Raw genomic sequence first — 16022 nt, forward strand, 5'->3', positions numbered from 1 at the left:
CTTTGGCCGAAAAGGTCGGGTTAGTGAGGGCGGGAAACTCGGCTAGAAGTGCCGAGTAGTCGTCCGTGGCTCTGGCGAGGCAGTAGGTCGTCAGGCCGGCCGAACGGGCCGGGGTGAATGCGCCGGGGATGGGGGCCATAGTGTTGATGTCGACGAGGCGGTGCCTCAGGATGTCGACAAGGAGGCCGTGGGCGCGTAGGAAGTCGGAGCCGATGAGTGGGCAGAGGACCCTGGCTGTGAGGAACTCCCAGCGGTAGCGGCGGCCTGCGAGGTCGAGCGTGACCATACGGGTGCCATATGTGCGGATGTCAGAGCCATTGGCCGCGGCCAGTGTGATACCCCGTGCGCCGCGTTGGATTTCGAGGGCGGAGGCGGGGGTGATGCTGTGCTGGGCCCCTGTGTCGCACAGAAATCGGCGGTTGGTTCTGTCGTCGGTGACGTACAGTAGAGGCCCCTTTTGCCCCGCGGCCATCGCGGGGGCCGGTGCGGGGGGGGGTTTGGAAGTGCACGGTGGCGTGCAGCGTTGGGCCCTAGTGCCAAAACGGGTGTGGTAGTAACAGTGACCCGGAGTGGTAGGGCGGTCGGGCCTAGTGGGCCGGGAAGACCGCGTGGTCGTTGCCATGAGGTCGGGCGCGACGTCACGAGCGGACTGCGCAGAGAGCAGCCGGTCGGCCTTTTCGGCTATCTCATTCAGGTCCGTGGAGCCAGACTCCACAATGAGCGGGCGGATGCTGGCGGGGAGCTGCCGAATGAAAAGCGTGCGAAAGAGGGCGCCAGTATTTTTGTCGTCTGAGAGGGACAGCATGTGGGAAAGCAGATCCGACGGTGAAGCGTCACCAAGACCGGGGAGGTCAAGGAGTTGGCAGTTGCGCTGGTAAGAGGACGTTTGAAATTTTTTAAGGAGCGCAGCCTTCAGATGTTTGTACTTGCCTTCCACTGGTGGATCCTGCAGCGCTGCCCAAACCTTGGGGACTGTGGCGTAGGCGAGAGAGGAGACGAGGTGGTCGCACTTTGTGGCGTCGACTGTAATGTGTTTCAGCCGGAATCTGGACTCAGCTTGAACAAACCAGGCTTCGGCCAGGTTCTCCCAAAAGTCCGGTAGTTTAACCGTGACTGCGTTTGTATCCGCCATGCTAGCTTAGGATTCGTCCTGAGCGTCGGGGTCACCAGTGTTGAGATACCGCGGCAAACGTGGGAGTCGAGACCAGAGTTAGTAAAACACAACTGCTTTAATCAACTTCATGGCAAAGAGGAACTGGAAAAGCCTGCGCATCCACTTAAATACTCCCCAGACAGGAAGTGCTCCCGGCAGCCTGTCCCTGCGGGAAATAAGTTGCTGGAGGAAAGGGCCCCCGGCTGGGGGCATCTGCTTAAACTGTCCGTGCCGCCGTGAGCGGATTATGTCCAGTGGTGGCGTGTTGCCACAACATAATCTTAAAATTAGAATTAAGCCAGTTAGTGAATCCAGCAAATATTTCTTCTAGCAAAGGGTTTTGAGAATGTGGAACGCACTGCTCCAGAAGAACATTGATGTAGAATCATTAAGATATTCAAAAGAGAGGTAGGTATTTGGGAAGTAAGGGTTTTGGAAACAAAGTGACAAAGCAAACTAAATGAGCCAAATGGCCTACTCCTGTCTTCTTCCTATGTTCCCCTTTCTCTGTTAGGTTCGTGTCAGTTGTGACTACAGTATCATCAACTGGTGGAGGCCAAGACTGACAGTACAAAATAATTTAAGGGAGATGCCATGCCCTTGACTTGATTCTCTCATTCCCCCCTCTCTTTAGGGTGCCTCCTATACTTCCTTCAGTAGGGAGGGCAGGGCAGTTTGGGCTGCAGACCTTGGCAGGGCAGAGCAGCAATGGTATTACCATATAATAAACTGAGAAGAAGTCCACTTTTCAGGGCAGGGCCGGTCATGCCCATTTCCCTTCTCTCTGACATGCAGCACACAACTGCTGTCATTACATAATGTGACAAAACTTGTTCCATATACCAGCATCGTTGTTCTGGAGAAGGTTGAGGACTAGTGATCAACATTACTGATGGAGAGCTAGGAATCAATTAGGGAAATATATAGGTATATAATCAGACAAGAAGGAAAATTGTGGGAGTGGCTTTTGGTGTAAATCTACTTGAACTAAACTGCACTCTGAATTGTCTTTGCAGCATGATGAAACATTACTTTCTTGTAGTAAGCAACACTGAGTTTTAATATTTATATTTTAAATCTGCATAAGTATCAGAGGCTTGTGGCAAGTAAGCTCAGTAGTTTAATCAAAGAGCAGAGTCATGTGATGTGTGCCCATGGATTCAATACCATAATTCATCTGCAGTCAAGCTTAGGCTTCTGCAACTTGGCCTGGGAGTGTATGCACGTTTTAATGAATCACGCAACCTTGGATTGGGAGTCCAAAGCTCTTCCACTGGGGCTGTCAGCAAGTCTCTTCTAAATCTATTTAATTTTTTTTAAATGATGCTCACTCTCCTTATCTGCCACTTCTTTAAGTGGAAACAAGCTGGGGAGCGGGAGGTCTAGTAACCCTGTAAAGCATCACCTTTGGAAGTTACTGTGCCAATAGGGTAAATAAGAATGAGAAACTGTTTGCAGACACTGCCTCATCTCAGTGACTCAGATAGACAGCTCCTACTTAACTCATAGCAAATGATCCACTTTTTCCCTATTCACAGTTGTACTGATAATGGCTAAATTACATTTCAACGCTCTCAGTAATAAGGGATTAGTGCTACATAGATCGCAGCTTAAGGTCAGACAGAAAAATGTAGTAATAGCTCTTATAACAAAACCATTATTAACTCTAATTGGGTTGTGTTAAAGCTGCACGTGTAATGCACCCAATTTTCTATGATGTTACAGACACAGAAGTCAATCAAAATGGAATAGACTTTCAGAGTAGTCTTTTATGAAAGCCTACTGTAGAAGCTTTCCTTATAGGGGTCTCATGAAAAGAAGAATGATAGACTGGCACAATAATGTTCTAGTGTTAGCTTGGCTCAGTAGCGCTCTCCACTCCGAGCCAGTAGGCTGTGGGTTTAAGTATTATATGAGGACTTGGATATGTAATTTAGATCGACAGTTCAGTGCAGCACTGAGGGAGCGCTGTATTGTGGAACAAAAAGAAAATACTGCAGATGCTGGAAATCTGAAATAAAAACAGAAAATTCTGGAAATACTCAGCAGGTCAGCCAGCATCTGTGAAGAGAGAAACAGAGTTAAAGTTTCAGGTCAATGACCTTTCATCAGAACTCTGACTCAGAGTTCTGACGAAAGGTCATCGACCTGAAACGTTAACTCTGTTTCTCTCTTCACAGATGCTGCCTGACCTCCTGAGTATTTCCAGCATTTTCTGTTTTTATTGATGTATTGTGGGAGATGCCATCTTTGCTAAACATGTTCAGCTGGACGTTATGGATTCCATGCTCTATTCAGAGTCGAGTAGGGACTTCTCCTGGTGTCCTCACCAGCATTTGTTCCTCAGTCATTACAACCAAAATAGATTACTGGTCATTTATCTCATTCGTTGTTCATGGGACATTTTTCTGTGCAAATTGGTTCTTATGTTTGCCTACAAAAGAACAGCGAATACATTTCCAAAAAAATATAGTTCATGGCTTGTGAAGGGCTTTGAGACATCCTGAGGGTGAGAACGGTCCTTGTAAAATGCAAAGGGCCAATTCCCAATTGGCCGCTCCTAGCGAGGGATGGCAGTCGCAGAGAGCACTGCTCGGGAAATCAAAGGCTCGCGGTGCCTGATCTTCCATCCATTAGATTAAATGGACAGTGAATCAAGGCCAGCAAGCCTGAGATTTCCTGCCCAGTGCTCTTTGTGACCTCCGCTCCTCACTGGGAGTGCTTGATGTGGGAGTCAGCCCTCAAGTTCCTGCTCTCTTAGTGGAGCTAACCTACACAACTTCCAGGTCCTACATTGGCAATGCAAAATCATCAGTGTAACATTAAAAAACTGTACTAAAACAAGACTTCTATTGCTGCCATTACATAACAAAGTTGTCCTTGTTTTTATTCAACTTGCTAGCTCACATGCAGTATTGTTAATATGTTCCTATCTACATTCCATGTTGACGTGAGCAGGTATACATGCCGCTAGAGCAGTGATTGCACTATCGGGTGTATGATTGAAAGGAAATACTGGACTGATACTCAGCGCATCCTTAATATCTCATCTCTAAAATAAAGCATATTATAGAGCTAAATAAAGTTAATGCATTTCTCAGAAATTAAAGTTCATTCTTAATCTGTACGGGATTACAGCCTAGAAATTCAATGGTGCCGTGCCTGTTTTTCAGGCGCATCCAATTTGGTGGGTGAGGTGCGCCCGAACATTACGCGGCAGAAGTGTATCACCCCCAGTTGGTAAAAGCACAAAAAGAGACGTTCAGGGCCTGCACCTGAAGCAGGCATTAGGCCCTTTCCATATGCAAATAGGGGGCCTAATGCTTGTTTGAGGCCTGATTTGCACAATTGGGCTGCCCTGAACACAGCCGGTGCCAGGCCAGCTGTGTTCAGGAAAATGTGATCTACATGTGGCCTAACCATATGGGCCTTAAAGGGACTGCTGCAGCCCGCCACCAAAGAGGTAAGTTTTTTTAATAAATAGTACTTGAATGTGTAACCAGGGCTGGTCCTAACAGCTGCAATGCGGTCGGGAAACCCGGGAGAACAAATTTAACAGCAGGGCCTGATTAGCATTTAGAATCTCTGTTTCCCACCCGCGGCCAGCCAGATAGAGAGGATGCATGAGGGATGGAGGGATCGGGGGGGATTGAAGGCCAGAGGGCGGGTTGGAAGGCCAGAGAGCGGAAGGCTGGAGGGGGTCTCGGGGTCCTGAGTGGGGATCGGGGGCCATTGATCAGAAGGCCGGAGGGGGGTACAGAAGCCGGAGGGGGTGTCAGGGAGCAGAGGAGGGATCGGGGGCCAAGGATCGAAGGCCAGTGGGGAATCAGAGATCAGAGGTGTCGTTGGGTAGGGGACAGAGGCTTTGGGGGGTAAGTCATGGGAGATCGTAAGGATCAGGGGATGTCTGATCATGGGGGGTTGGTGAGGTAGGGATGCTGGACCCAGCAGGTAAGTGGCAAGGCACATACCTCTTGGATTTAGCAGTCCTCGCCTCCCTTTAGCTGGTGGGTTCCCAGAGGTCCAAGAAAACCCACCCGGCCACAGTTAAATTTAAAATGGTGGCTCTCCATGAGGCACGCAGCCTCATTATAATATTTAAATTGCCAATCCACCGGCTGGGAGTGGGTTGGCTGCCCACCCCCCGTCCCACCTCTGTTAAAACTGGAAGTGGGTGGGTTGGAGGCGGGTTGGGGTTGGGATTCAGCTTTTTAACTCTTTAACCTCCCACCCGATCCCAATCCACTTGTTTTTCGAGGTTAAAATTCCCCCTTTTGCAATCTATTAAACCACCAGACAGGGAAAGGCTTGTATCAGCAGTGTAATTTTTTTAATTATTTGTTTATGGGGTGTGGGCGTCGCTGGCAAGGCCAGCATTTATTGCCCATCACTAATTGCCCTTGAGAAAGCGGTGGTGAGCCGCCTTCTTGAACCGCTGCAGTCTAAGTGGTGAATGTACTCCCACAGTGCTGTTAGGGAGGGAGTTCCAGGATTTTGACCTAGTGACGATGAAGGATCGGTGATATACTTCTAAGTCAGGATGGTGTGTGACTTGGAGGTGGTGGGGTTCCCATGCGCCTGCTGCCCTTGTCCTTCTAGGTGGAAGAGGTCGTGGGTTTGGGAGGTGCTGCTGAAGAAGCCTTGGCGAGTTGCTGCAGTGCATCTTGTAGATGGTACACACTGCAGCCACGGTACGCCGGTGATAGAAGGAGTGAATGTTTAAGGTGGTAGATGGGGTGCCAATCAAGTGGGCTGCTTTGTCCTGGATGGTGTCGAGCTTCTTGAGTGTTGTTGGAGTTGCACTCATCCAGGCAAGTGGAGAGTATTCCATCACACTCCTTACTTGTGCCTTGTAGATGGTGGAAAGGCTTTGGGGAGTCAGGAGGTGAGACACTCGCTGCAGAATACCTAGCCTCTGACCTGCTCTTGTTGCCACAGTATTTATGTGGCTGGTCCAGTTAAGTTTCTGGTCAATGGTGACCCCCAGGATGTTGATGGTGGGAGATTCGGCGATGGTAATGCCATTGAATGTCAAGGGGTGGTGGTTAGACGCTCGCTTGTTGGAGATAGTCATTGCCTAGCACTTCTTTGGCACAAATGTTACCTGCCACTTATCAGCCCAAGACTGAACGTCGTCCAGGTCTTGTTGCATGCGGGCATGGATTGCTTCATTATCTGAGGAGTTGTGAATGGCACTGAACACTGCAGTCATCAATGAACATCCCCATTTCTGACCTTACGATGGAGAGAAGGTCACTGATGAAGCAGCTGAAGATGGTTGGGCCTAGGACACTGCCCTGAGGAACTCCTGCAGCGATGTCCTGGGGCTGTGATGATTGACCTTCAATCACCACAATCATCTTCCTTTGTGCTAGGTATGACTCCAGCCGGTGGAGAGTTTTCCCCCTGATTCCCATTGACTTCAGTTTTACTAGGGCTCCTTCATGCCACACTCGGCCAAATGCTGCCTTGATGTCAAGGACAGTCACTCTCACCTCACCTCTAGAATCCAGCTACTTTGTCCATGTTTGGACCAAGGCTGTAATGAGGTCAGGAGCCAAGTGGTCTGGGCATAACCCAAACTGGGCATCAGTGAGCAGGTTATTGGTGAGTAAGTGCTGCTTGATAGCACTGTCGATGATACCTTCCTTCACTTTGCTGATGATTGAAATACAGTGCACTTCTACGACTAAACACTTTACCTTAATAGGGAAAATTTATTGTAATGCTAGGTCAGCATATCAGCGTCATCTGAGAAAATAAATTATAGAAATGGCTGAGTGTTGCCTAGGAAAGTGTTTATCCACTTATTTTCTCTTACATCTCAAACAGCCCTTATGGTTTCGTGCTTCAACAGTTAATATTTATTTTACACCTGACACGGATGGTTTTGAATCCTTTACAGCAGTGGTTCTAAAACCTTTTTGGTTGAAGGACCCCTTTTCAAATGGATTAGTAATCACGGACCCTCCATCTAAATTATAATACTATATACTACTCATAATAATATGAAAGTGCTGCATGTAAAGAGTGTTTTAATAATGCTTTTAAGCAAACAGGTATTTACTTACAGATATCAGAGATGGGTGTTCCTGCTTCTCACACCAATTCTGGGGACTCTGCAGCAACAGATGGCCACTATCAGCCAGTTAGCGTGGGACAATTTTTAAAGCCATCAGCAGGCTGGCCAAGGTGAGAGGGCACGAGCACCCACGCACATGCTGCGATGCTACTGGAAGCATGACTCACCGCCGCACTGTCCCACTGGCATGTTCTGTAACAACTGCACTGTCAGATTGTACATGTTTGTGTGAACACATTCAGGCGTGTGTTTGAAGGGCCCCGCAGGCGGTCCGATCACGTGTCAGGAGGACGGCAGAGGGTCGCAGCGCCAGGGAGAGGAATCGACTCGACCGGCAGGGAGCTCGATGTAAAGTGAGTGAGAGCTGTGGGCCTCTGTGAGGAGGTGGGCCAAGCCTTTAAGAATTATTCTCAAGGACTGAATCAGTGTTGGTTTTATAGAGGGGCAGGTTTGAAATTTCCTCTGCCTGCCTCCGGTCTCTACAAACCCCCAGGGGTCCGCGGACAGTGGTTTGAAAAACACTGCTTTGCAGATGAATTACTGTAGTAACACATTTTCTTTCAAATTTCATTGAATCTTCGCAGAACAATGGGGCAGAAATTCCTCCCCAAACGCGTGAGTACGGAAGGGGCACTCACGCGTCTGACCGGAGGAAATGCCGGTTTTCAGCATGCACAGCGCATGCGCTGAAAACCGACATTTCCTCTCCTCTCACCCGAGAGTTGAAGAGGCTAGCGCGTGCGTCTTGGATTTCCTGTGTTTTGGGGGATTTGTGCATGTCTAAAGGCCTCCGGCCTTTACGCTTGTAAAAAGCACACGTAAGTATTTATTTTTACAGGTAAGTGGTGTTTTAGTGTAATTTAGAAAAAAAATTTCCACAGGTTTATTATTTTAAACAATCTACAATAAGGCAAGTTTAGTTTTAGACACTTTTTATTAAAAATTTATTTTTTTCAACAAAAAAAATTATTGTTTAAATTATTTTTTAAAACTTATTTATACTTAATTTAATGATTGGGATGTTTTTAAAAATTTTATTTAAAGTTTAAGTAGTGTTTTGGGGTGCAGTACTTCTCATGAGTTTGACAGTTCTTACTCTCAAACTTATGAATGAAGTTTCCCCTCCCCTGATTGGCTGAACAGTGCTCACCTGATCCCAGCCAGCACATCGCACTAACTACGCCGCTAGGTCAGGTTAGCACAGCACGCTGACATCAGAACCGGGCCACTGACAGGAAATCCACTGCGGGCCAGGTTTCAGATGTCAGCGCGCAGGGTGAGCGCACATCGGGGGCTTGCACGTGCGGCAAGCCCCCGACACCAAGTTCTGGGCCTTTATGTTTTTGTCCCTATACCATTCAGCACAATCTATAACTGTATCACTTGTGTTGTGAGAGAATTTGAGAAGAGGTTGTTAATCATTCAGAGTTAACCCTGACACTGCCTACACCTGGGAAATTCCAGTCTCCTTGGTCTGGCTATTTATTAATCTGTTAGCCGAACTATGTCAGCTTGCCTCAACCAGTAGCACTGCTGTCTCATGAGTCATGAACCTTTTGTACTTTCCTCCCCTCTCCCCTTTCCCTGTCCCTACACTTGCTTAAAAACCTGTTCCATCTCCAACTTTTTCCAGTTCTGACGAAGGGTCATCAACCTGAAACGTTAACTCTGTTTCTCACAGATGCTGCCTGACATGCTGAGTATTTCCAGCATTTTCTGTTTCTATCACTAAAAAAACAGATCAACTGGTCATTATCACATTGCTGTTTGTGCTACCTTGCTATACGGAAATTGGCTGCCGCGTTTCTTATGTTACAACAGTGACAACACCTCAAAAGTACTTTATTGCCTGTGGAACGTTTTGGGACGTCCTGAGGTAATGAGAGCAAGCCTTCTTTCTTTTGCTTACGTGAGTGTGAGGTCACCGGCAGATTTTGCCCTCTTCCCTACCCGACCCAGAGTGAGGGCTTTTCAGGAGCAGGTAGTGTAATGTTACTGGATGTTAACATCATGTTTGATTACTGGACTAGTAATCCAGAGGCCTGAGCTAATAATCCAGAGAACATGAGTTCAAATCCCACCATGGCAGTTTGAGAATTTGAATTCAATCTGGAAATAGAATTCTAGTGTCAGTAAAAGGGACCATGGAGCTGTCGGATTGTCATAAAATCCCATCTGGTTCACTAATGCCCTTTAGAGAAGGAAATCTGCCATGTAAGGTTTCGCAAGAATTTCCAAAATTTCTACAGCTCCGAAGATTATATTTTTGATTAAAGAAAATTATACCTTAAAAATCCAGGGCATCAAAAGATGGCTGTCTGGCCTCGTGGCAAAAGACACAAGGCAGCCTGTGTGTATGTGAAAAGGAAAATCAAAGATGGCTGTCCGGCCTCGTGGTAAAAGACACAACACAGCCTGTGTGTATGTGGAAGGAAAATCAAAGATGGCTGATAAAGGATTTGAAAAAAAATACCCAGCCTCTGAAGTAATGAGGTATTTAAACTGTCAATCAACTGCAGTTTAGGAAGTTTCACCGCAGGACAATGGATGTTTGTTTACACGAACTCTCTACAATGTTGACTCAAGGGATTAAGTACTTGAGACTGTCAATCAATTGCGGTTGGGTGGTGACCGCAGGACAATGGATTTGTTTACACTAACATCCAAGGGCTGTTTACTCAGCACTTAAGGAAACAGACATGATTTTTTTCAAACTAAGACAGCTTTATTCAAACCAGTCAATGAATGGAGAATACATTCAACCCATCACAGTCAATGGGGACAGATCGATTCCCTTTTGTATAGCCCAGATACATCCGGATTTGGGCACGAAGATTATGGCTCCCAATGGGTATAAAATAGCCTCTCAGGAAGTCATCGCTCTCTCTGTCGCCTCACCTCCATGCTCTGCCTACAGAAGAACAGCTCAGCAAGCCCACCCAAAAAAAGTGGAATACCAGCAGTTACTTTTAAATACTGGGGTATCTCTGGGGCGGTGAAGAATACAGACCACAGGGGCATGGAGCAGGTGTTTCACTGGTGAGCATAGATTTTCTGGCCCATTACAAGGCAACTTAGATAGGTATTAGGGGTGGGAATTAAGGGGAATTTTGTTAAAATTGTAATTTTAGTCAATTTTTCCTCAATGTGTCCGTTTCCTCTCCCCTATTAAGTAATAGAGTGTTGTACTAAGCAAAAGAGTGCTGTAGTAAGCAAAAGTGTACTGTATTAAGTAAAAGTGTGCCGCACTAGGTAAAAGCGCTGTATTAAGTAAAAGAGTGTTGTATTAAGCAAAATAGTGCTGTATTAAGCATAGGTGTGTTGTATTGATTATTTTCAATTTATTTCCTTTTATTTCAATAAATACTGGTCTTCTTTGCACCCAACCATGAGTCTCATTTTGTCTACATTGCTACTGAATAAGTCCGGCAGTCAGAACCAGAAAAGGGGAGCGATTCGAAACCGCACGGGGCTCTGGAGCAGCTAAGATACTTCTGACTGGCCAGAGACTATAACCCCAGTTATATACCCCCCTTTTAATTTCTACAAAATGGCGAACGCGGCAGGACCGTCGGCAACAGTGTGCGATGTAGCAGATGGTGGTTTGGGTCTGGAGAGAGCAGCAGTTATTGGTTTTCTTTTTATCCCACTGGTCTGTTTGTGGTTAGGTGCCCACAGGCTTGGGGAAGTTACCTGCAGGCTTAGGGAATCTAGAGCAGAGAGTTGGGATAGGGAAAGGGAGGTTGAAAAATACCAGGTCAAGATAGAGCACCTGGTGGTCCAGTTTAGTGAGGGCAAAAGCCACACGAGGCATGAGTCAGAGTACCTGAAGTGCCTAGTGGCAGCGGCCAAGAGCAATGAAATGAAGGTGTGGGAGGAGAACGCCCGCCTCATACAAGAAGTAAAAGCGCAGGAGGAAAATGTTAGGGAGGTAAAGGCAGCGTATAAGCTGGCCTGCGAGCAAGGGTTTGAGGAAGCAGATCATGGTCCCTGTAGGGAAGAGATAGAAAGCTTGAATATGGCTTTAAAGAGGGCAAAGGAGATGATATGTCTGATCAGCCCGAAGGCAGGTCAGCCAGATTTTACCGGCAACCCAAATAAAACCGTCCCACAGGCAACACCCAGGAAAAGGTTGGTCAGCGAATCAGAGTCCCCACGACCACCACCCACAGCTCCGAGAAACATGAGGTGTATCGAGGCGCCCCAACCCAAGGGAAGAGTCCATGAGGCTAAACCTGGGAGCTAGAGTAAGGAAGAGTGGCACCAGGAGGGGAACCGTTCCTCCCAGGCTAGGTTAAATTGTTATGGGTGCGGGAAAGATGGTCACTGGAGAAAAGACTGTAAGAATCCCTGGAAGGATAGCAAGGGAAAGGATCCCACAGCCCCAGTCCAAAGGGCAGGGCCAGATATCACTCCCGCTGTGATTGAGTCATTTTTACAGTCCCTATGGTTTCTTCTGACTGGCCAGGGGAGAGTAGCAGCCACCACCGGTGCTTTGACCCCGTCTGCCCCATCCCACTCCCAGCAATGACTAGAGTCAGCGCAACTGGTCTCTGCGAAAATGCTGAGGGGAGCAGGCCCTATGTTAAGATGGGGGTGGAGACAGGGCAGGGGAGATATTCGGTGGACACTGGAGCCTCCAGCACGGTGGTCCACTCGGAAGACCTGCCCAATTCACCCCGGTCTAACAAGGTCCCATTTAGCTTAATGGGACCCACAGGGAAACGGGCAGCTGGGAGTGAACCTGAGGTCAGAAATCCTCAGCCCGCAGCGGGTACAAGCTCACAGACTGCACAGGCAGGCGCTGTGGCTTGTTTTAGGGGAGGAGCCATTCATGACCAGTGTAAGCTGTTTAAGCAGGGGGACAGGGAAGGAGAGTTCTGGGACCCCTGTAGAGCAGGTCCAGTAGCAACAATCCAGGACAAGGGAGGCACACACGGGATAGCGTTGGCCCCGGACCAAAAGCAGGTCCAAGCCCAAGATTCCGCCTTTAAGGCCGCCCTGGTAAGGGAAAAGGAGTTAGAACAGAGTTAGTGGCAGGCTGCCAGTAATATTAAACAATGCAGGTTGTTTGAGCTGGGGGCAGGAAAACAGGCAGCTGGCATTGTACCTGAGATTAGAAATCCTCAGCCTGCAGCGCGTACGCACACACAGACTGCACATGCAGGCGCAGTCACGTGCAGGAGAGGAGGAGTTCCCCAGCACTTGGCCTGAGCGATTCCCCCTCTCTTGTGGGACTCCGGGGAGGAGCCGGAACCAGGTTTTAGACCTGAAGGGGAAGGCTCTCAGCCACCGGCAGCCAGTGGCAAGGGATTGCCTGCTCCCAGCTCAGGTTTGGGAAGGGAGGGACCCGAAGGAGGAGGTCCCCAGCCAGCAAGGAGTGTGACCCGAGCTAAGGGTCTGCTTGCCGGGGTAGCCCCACCAGCGACACTCCCTAGGAGGTCTCTTCGGGTACCCCAGCCCAAGAAAGTATGGTCACCAGCTTTCCAGTGGAATAGGCTGGGCTTCCGAGTCAGGGAGAAGCCAAAAGACAGAAGTCCCCAACCAGCAGTCATAAGCTGCGAGGGACTAGAAGTTGGGATCAATCCAGCCACGTCGCAGAGAGCAGCCTGTGGCAGCCCAAACAGGGATTAGGCTGGCCACCCGCTGACGGGCGGTGCTTGTATATAGCTTTGTTCAAGTATAATGTGTATAAAGGAATAAGGTAGAACGTGTTAATTTTAAATTTTATATTGCATATTGGTAGTGTTAATTATTAGAGTATAAGTTTTAAATATGGTACCATTCCAGAAGTTGTATTATGTGAGCCAAGGTCGCGGGATCTGATCACACTCCCCCGAGCCAGGGGACCTGGCTAGATGTTATCTTTTAAAAATCTTTTTCAGAGTTCTGGAAGGTACAGAGGACCATCGTGTCTTTGGATGCTCGAGGAAAGGAGCACCCCTAGCCCACGACGGGAGGGGTCTGCAGGAGGCAGATGCCCACAGCATTTAAACTGTTATTGGAGATCCCGATTATGATTAAGAGTTTACAAAAAGCTTGTTAATTATTTTATATTTTGTATTATGTATTGGTCCCAACTCCAAAGGAAATAATGTGTGAATTTAGTTCCTATCTGTAAGATTGTACTACTTGTTTAGTGTTAATTGAACAAATTGCATATGCCTATGGATTGTTGTGTTTGCAGACTGTAAAATTTGAAATACATTTATGGCTGTAGAATGGTGCCATTTATTTAAGTGTCAGGCTATTGCATTATATAAAAAAAAGGAAAAGGGAAGCTTGTTTTCTTCCATTTGTTTTTTAACAGATATGTTTTGACTTGGTGGTAATCCCATTAAAGATGTTGTATTGTGTTAAAACTATGTCACAAGTGGTGCAGGGGCAGTGGACCCCCTCCATGCTTGAATTATTGTAAAGACTCAGTGGTGCAGGGGCATTGGACCCCCTCCGTGTTTGAATTATTGTACTAATCATGTTTTTCTGTCGATAGATGCCTACCGTGTACTGCGATTCTCTCTGGGTAGGGGAGATGGAGGTGCCGGGGGATCAAAGATAGATATAGATAAGTATAAGGGAAGGTTGTTTGTGGGGTGTCAGAAATTATTGCTCACCTTTGGACAGCATACTACAAGCAAGTTTTAGTATCCGATGGGGGACTGTAATGTTTCGCAAGAATTTCCAAAATTTCTACAGCCCCGAAGATTATATTTTTGATTAAAGAAAACCTGAGTAGAATATACCTTAAAAATCCAGGGCATCAAAAGATGGCTGTCCGGCCTCGTGGCAAAAGACACAAGGCAGCCTGTGTGTATGTGAAAAGGAAAATCAAAGATGGCTGTCCGGCCTCGTGGCAAAAGACACAACACAGCCTGTGTGTATGTGGAAGGAAAATCAAAGATGGCTGATAAAGGATTTGAAAAAAAAACAGCCTCTGAAGTAATGAGGTATTTAAACTGTCAATCAACTGCAGTTTAGGAAGTTTCACAGCAGGACAATGGATGTTTGTTTACACGAACTCTCTATAATGTTGACTCAAGAGATTAAGTACTTGAGACTGTCAATCAATTGCGGTTGGGCGGTGACTGCAGGACAATGGATTTGTTTACACTAACATCCAAGGGCTGTTTACTCAGCACTTAAGGAAACAGACATGATTTTTTTCAAGCTAAGACAGCTTTATTCAAACCAGTCAATGAATGGGGAATACATTCAACCCATCACAGTCAATGGGGACAGATCGATTCCCTTTTGTATAGCCCAGATACATCCGGATTTGGGCGCGAAGATTATGGCTCCCAATGGGTATAAAATAGCCTCTCAGGAAGTCACCGCTCTCTCTGCCGCCTCACCTCTGTGCTCTGCCTACAGAAGAACAGCTCAGCAAGCCTGCCCAAAAGAAGTGGCATACCAGCAGTTACTTTTAAATACTGGGGTATCTCTACTTTGGGGCGGTGAAGAATACAGACCGCAGGGGCATGGAGCAGGCGTTTCATTGGTGAGCATAGATTTTCTGGCCCATTACAAGGCAACTTAGATAGGTATTAGGGGTGGGAATTAAGGGGAATTTGGTTAAAATTGTAATTTTAGTCAATTTTTCCTCAATGTGTCAATTTCCTCTCCCCTATTAAGTGATAGAGTGTTGTACTAAGCAAAAGAGTGCTGTAGTAAGCAAAACTGTACTGTATTAAGTAAAAGTGTGCCGCACTAGGTAAAAGTGCTGTATTAAGTAAAAAAGTATTGTATTAAGCAAAATAGTGCTGTATTAAGCATAGGTGTGCAGTATTGATTATTTTCAATTTATTTCCTTTTATTTCAATAAATACTGGTCTTCTTTGCACCCAACCACGAGTTTCGTTTTGTCTACATTGCTACTGCATAAGTCCGGCAGTCAGAACCAGAAAAGGGGAGCGATTCGAAACCGCACGGGGCTCTGGAGCAGCTCAGATACTTCTGACTGGCCAGAGACTATAACCCCAGTTATATACCCCCCTTTTAATTTCTACAGCCATCCTCACCCAGTCTGGCCTAAATGCGGCTCCAGACCCACAACCAATGTGGTTGACTCTAAACTGCCCTTTGACGTGGCGTAGCAAGTCACTCAGTTGTATCAAACTGCTACAGAGGCACAACAAGAAAGCCTGCCACCACCATCATAAGGCAACTAGGGGTGGGCAATAAATGCCAGCCTTGCCAGTGGCGCCCACATCCTGAGAATGAATAAAAAAAGTACGTCAACATACCCTTTATATGCCATTATCATGGAGGAGGTGGAGCAGGCGAGGATGGAGACTGGGTAGGAGTGGCATTTCCCTTCTGTGAAGGATGTTAGTGAACCAGTTGGGTTTTTACAACAATCCAGCAGCTTTCAAAGACTTTTTTTTTCTACTGCCAACCCACAAATGACCAGATTCATTGAACTTAATGTCACAACGTACCATGACAACAGTTTGAACTCCTAACCAGCTGGGTTACAAGTTCAGTACAATAACCATTCGGTTACCATCCCCTGCATCTGGCAACCTTTCTAGGGATGCACATCATATCCTTTAGCAGAAGACTACAGTGTATATTACACATGGTGTAATGTTCCTATCCTTATAAAATATGCGTCAATTGATTAAGAATCAAAGAATCTTACAGCACAGAAGGAAGCCACTTGGCCCATCGGGTCTGTTCCAGCTCTTTGAAAGAACTATCCAACTGGTCCCATTCCTCCTTTGTTTCCACATAGTCCTGCTTACTGCAGCAATACCAGAGGGAGATTCACTAGTACGTAATGCATAT

The 16022-nt window shown here is 47.0% G+C and overlaps 1 long non-coding RNA gene across 1 annotated transcript; it reads left to right on the forward strand.

The window, feature by feature from the left end:
* The first annotated feature begins 7384 nt into the window (after positions 1–7384).
* On the forward strand, positions 7385–15080 carry LOC147124656 (uncharacterized). Its single transcript, XR_015078767.1, has 2 exons — positions 7385–7588; positions 13121–15080. It is a non-coding gene; the product is annotated as an uncharacterized LOC147124656 (long non-coding RNA).
* Positions 15081–16022: the final 942 nt, after the last annotated feature.

This window comes from Somniosus microcephalus, chromosome 1 (genome assembly GCF_052327205.1).
Source record: "Somniosus microcephalus isolate GS21.2 chromosome 1, FLI_Smic_1.0, whole genome shotgun sequence".
In the NCBI taxonomy this organism is placed as follows: Eukaryota; Metazoa; Chordata; class Chondrichthyes; order Squaliformes; family Somniosidae; genus Somniosus; species Somniosus microcephalus.